Raw genomic sequence first — 5,246 nt, 5'->3', positions numbered from 1 at the left:
TAAGAAAACTGTCGATGACCATTACCTCCAGCGCGTCTACTTCCCTTCTGTTCAGTTTTCCTTCCGTTCAGCTTCCTCCAACAATACCCATATTTTAATTCCTACTGCCTCCACTCCACCACCCCATTAACTCCATTGGTCAGCCTCTTGCCTTCCGATTCCTAACTGCTTCATGACTCCACGTCTTCACACCATAAATCCCCTCCCAGTTTTTGTCTCAATGGTTTCACCCTCATCACAACAGCACCTTTCCTATCTCTTCTAATTGTTTTCGTCGCTGTTTACCTAATTGACGGCCTGCACTTGCAGCCAGCAGTACAACAGCTTGCAGAAACATTAGTGTGTCCATGTGCGAAGATATAAGTGAGCTATGATTCTAAGCACATCTCAGAAGCCAGTCTTCCATTCCTTTGTGCCTAGATGATATTGAATATTGATGATCTAATTTTCTCTAACTGATTGCATTGAGGAAGCCCATCCTACCATCAAACGCACTATGCCAGGTAATTCAGGCTCCTCCATTTTGTTTAATCGATTACACTTATTTTGCACAGAAATTTTTGATATCCATCTCTGTAGAAATTACCACGCAAATTAGAGAGAATAAACCTTTAACTATAAATCTATAATATGGCAACCGGTTCTGTACCGTATCTTGAAATTGTATGTTTTTTTGCTGATATAGTATGTATGCACACTTTTTAATGGCAGGTATCTTCCACATATTAACACATCATTACCAAGACAAAAATACATTCATGTTCCATGAAATTGCACGAGGAACTGAAGACTGCCTTGGTTATTATTACAAAGCAAATACTCCTGATGTAGTGTGTTGGTTCCTAGCTACAAGGTTTGTATGGTTTTCAGTCAAATTGTGCTTGGCATCGTGCCACAATCACACCCGCTGGAGTATCTATTCAATTCTACAATTGAAACACTATACGTCACTTTAGTTTGTACATCTCTTTATGCAAGATCTTGCTTGATCATATTACTCAAGGGTTATTTCCTTCATCTTAAATCTGTAAGCTAGAAGAAGACGCACCTTCCATTCATTTAAGTGACATGGAATCTTGGCATTCTCAACCAGTGTGAAATTAAAAAATTGAGTTGGAGCTCTCTCTTTTACTATACTTTTTTTTTTACTCTATAAAGATACTGCTACCCTTCAATAATATTGTAAGCTTGTTAACTCCATAAACAGTGTGAGTGCCAACTATATTTGGAGTTTTCTTCCTGTACAAAAAAATGTTTCCTTCATTTCATGGTTCACCCATTCAGAAAATCATTGATCAATTTACACGATTATGCAGTAAGTGTTACTATAATTTTTGCTTCACAGTCGCCTAATTATTCTCAGTCATTAAGAAATATTTATCATCGCACATAGTAATTTTTTGCTAACGTCAAAATATACAAATTTATTTTCTCAAATACTAGCAATCCCATAGTTTTTTTTTGTTAAATGAGGAAAATATTTGCTATACATATTTATGTAGGCGGTGTAAAAATAGTGTGAGCCAAAACAAAACAAAAAGCACCTGGATCACAAGGGTAGAGTGAAGCAATTTGTTCAGCGGGATGTTCCTCTCCTTTAAGCACCCACATTTCCCATTTGTCCTTGATCTTCAGGAACATCGTCATTGGCAAAGTTGATTTGTTTCTGAAATTCCATGCATTTTAGTCCTTCTAAAAATTCTATGCAACCAGTCTTCCAGTGGACCTCAATCATGCTGGAACAAGAGTATTGAACACCCATTGGGTGGCTTAAGAAGTCTAAATTGGCAGTCTTTAAGTAGAAAAAATCAAAGAGCAAATGTTTGTAAATTTCGTAAGTGTTTTTGCAAATATAACGGATGATGTATGTGCGATGATAACAATTTATTATTAGATTCAGTTTATCATCAATTATATGTAACTTAGTTGGCTAACAAATTTTTTTACCATATGCCATCCATATGGTTTTTCCACCGGGGATCGCTCATCATAGGATAGGCAAATACAAAAAGTAAAACTACGGTTTATACAAATATTTTCCACAGCAACGCGCGGGGTATCATCTAGTATCATAGCAAGAGATGGAGCAAAAAATGGTGAATTGGGGTGGGGTGCTAACACACTTATTAACTGGACAATAAATGTTTTCCTCTACTTGTTAACTGCCCAAATAGATGCGGGTTGTCAGTCGCATGCCTAACTTCCCATATCATGATGAAAGAGATGAAGATTGTGATGGTAAGTTTTAGAACTATAAATGAGGACATATATCTTAATATGACTGAAGCATAGGACATATATCTTTTTGCAATGGAGAAGTTAGCCGTATGATGATAGTTAATGTGTCTGGTAGAATAAATATGTGATGTATACTCGTCTTATTGAATGGTCAGTAGGCAAGTCATACTTGAATAATAAAAATCTCATGAGGGAGTTGCTTGATACTATTGTCTTCTGTTACCATAGCCAATGGTCGGCTAAAATGCTAATGTTGTAAAACTGTACGCTTGATGGCTTCCCATGCTTCTTTTAATTTCTTCGATCTTTGATGACATCAACACAAGTGACCTAGAGGTACCGGGTCTGCTAAACAATATGTGCTTATCCATCTAGGTTTCTTGATTGATCATGTTTTGGGCCCTTAAATTGATTAGAGAACATTATGGATACCATGGATAAACTACAAGAACATACGCAAATAAGATGTGGACAAAATCACAAAAATTATAAGACCGTCTTGTGCATGACATAACTTTCATGCTAAGTAATTCCAACATCCTTGAATCAAGCAAAGCAAGTCCGAATTTGAATCAATCAAATCAAAATCCTTGAATCAACCAATCAATGAAATCAAGGTTAGCTACTGAAGTTTAATGCATAGTGAGAAAGTACTACCTCGTCGATTCAATTTTGAGTTACTAACTACACGATTGGTTCCAATTCTGGTTCAGTGGATTCAAGGTTTCCACTGCCACAAAATGGAAGTATGTAATAAACTATCTCGTAGAAAATTTTGAAGTATTCTTTCCGTGCTAAAAATAAGTGTCTCAACTTTTTATAGATACAAATATATCTATAACTAAAATACATCTAGATACATCCGTATCTAGACAAAAGCGAGACACATATTTTACAACGGAGGTAGTAGATATTAATGTTACATAATACATGCTGGCTAGTTATGCTGCTCCATGCTACAATGTTGACTAATGTTGCACATTTCCACCACAGTTCACAATGGATATCATCATATTATGGTGGATAATTAGTAACTACTAACTTCTTTGAGGAAGAAAGGATGATATATGATCAAATATATGAGAAAAAACTGTTAGTCAGCAGATCAAAACATCTTAGTGAATACAAACGCTCTTGCACATATTAATATATGTAAAATGTCTTCATCACATCTAAGCATACAAATTGCAAAAGCTAACCTTCTTCAGAAGATATCTAATTAACAACCAAAGGATGAGAACAGTTGATCTAGGTGGCTACATCCTGCAACCTATATGTCATCTTTAAGGTAACTATCTCTAGTTAACCCAACATGAGCATACTAAATCTTGCGAGACGTGGTTGCCCTCTCAAAGATGTCGACTATGACAGCAGGACAAGATCTTTTAAGGTGTGCATACCCTTCGCTTTCCACCATAAAATCCATTCTATTCACAGCAAGGATAAATTCAACGCAAGCATCCTTAAGCTTGTTGCAATGGTGCTGGTCAGCCAATGCTAAAGTGGTCACCACAGTATCAACCTCAAGACTCTTGCCAAGAATTCCTTCACAAATTAGCTTCAGACTTTCCATGGCGTACTTATCTGCAGCCACAAGCAAATGCTTAACCAGTTCTTTTTGGCTATCATGGTCGAGATCGTCCATGGAAGGCAAAGAATCAGTGTAGATATAGTGAAGCAACGCCTCGAAGACATCAGGCTGCATATCTTTGACGGTTATGTTCTTTGTTCTCATGTCCCTCATCGGTCCATAAAGCTCTACCTTGAACACCGGCGACCGCATTGCGAGAACAATCCTGTGAGAAGAAAAAGCCTCCTTCTTGACCTTGAATGTTACATCTGCTTCCTCCTCCGATTCTTACAGCTTTCCAAGATGATTTGACAAATCGGAAGGCGGCACCAGTAACCTAGAGTCCAACGCGGTCTCTTCCACTAGTGGTTCCTTGAAAACAGTGACCTCGCACATGATCACAAGGTGATCATCGTGCAGGTACGGTGACGATTCCAAGACTGTCCTCTTCTCGAAGTCGGGAAGCCCCCAGTCGGTTATAGCCTCGCTGAAAGCCATCGGCGCCGACTGGTGGATCAAATCTGCGGTGTCCGGGTCATGTGGCATGGCCAAGCTCATGTCAAATCCGGCCCTAACCTCGACCTTCTTTGTCACAAGCTGAAGGAAGACCGAGACGTACTATTTGTATTTGTCAGATGATCCGTCGGGGTAGAAGACGATGCACCACTCGTAGCCGTCGATGGTGAAAGTTGCTGAGCGAACGAATTTGCCTATGCCAAGGCCCTTGTGCGGGCTGTACCCTGTTATCTCAAACGTGTGTGTGGCCTGTGCGGTCCCAACCCTGGACCTCGATGCCGTCATCGTTCTTGCCCTCTGGGATGCTACCATGGCTGGAGTATGCGTGGTGGATTTTAGGCGCGCGCGGTGGGGAAGAGAGGTTTTCGATCTAAGAGGAAATGGGGCTACCTCGGACGTACGGGGGAGCCCCTAATCTCCGCCTTAAGCGGGCGCGATACTCTCTCCGCACGCACGAGTGTGCTCCACCTGTCATGATGGGCTCGCCCCATTAAGCCGGACAACAGAGCCTATACGTACAGTTTCAAACCTCAGGTACGTTTCTTTCTTTCCTTTTTCTTTCGATTTAGAGTTTGAGTTTAAAACGCTTAAATTTTAAAATATTCAAATTTAAAAAAAGTTCTAACTCGAAAAAAATTTGGACTAATTTTTTTTTCAGCTAAAGGATGTTCAAATTTTAAAAATGTTTAAATCTAAAAAAGCTCAAACTTAAAAAATGTTCACATAAAAAATTGTTCAGAAAAAAATGTTCAAATTTGAAAAGTGTTCAATTCTAAAAAAGTTCAAACTCGAAAATAATTAGATCAAAACAATTTCAAATAAAAAATATTAAATTTGTTCATATTTATAAATATTCTTGTTCAAAAAATGTTCGAATTCAAAAAATATTCAAATTGAAAAATGTTCAAAATTACGATAAGTT

The 5,246-nt window shown here is 38.3% G+C and overlaps 1 pseudogene; it reads right to left on the bottom strand.

Moving 5' to 3' along the window:
• Positions 1–3,559: 3,559 nt before the first annotated feature.
• LOC124682049 lies at positions 3,560–4,636 on the bottom strand (annotated as a pseudogene).
• Positions 4,637–5,246: the final 610 nt, after the last annotated feature.

Source organism: Lolium rigidum, unplaced genomic scaffold (assembly GCF_022539505.1).
Source record: "Lolium rigidum isolate FL_2022 unplaced genomic scaffold, APGP_CSIRO_Lrig_0.1 contig_66608_1, whole genome shotgun sequence".
NCBI lineage: Eukaryota > Viridiplantae > Streptophyta > Magnoliopsida > Poales > Poaceae > Lolium > Lolium rigidum.
The sequence above is the reverse complement of the archived record's forward strand: the minus strand, read 5'-3'. Positions and strand labels throughout refer to the sequence as shown.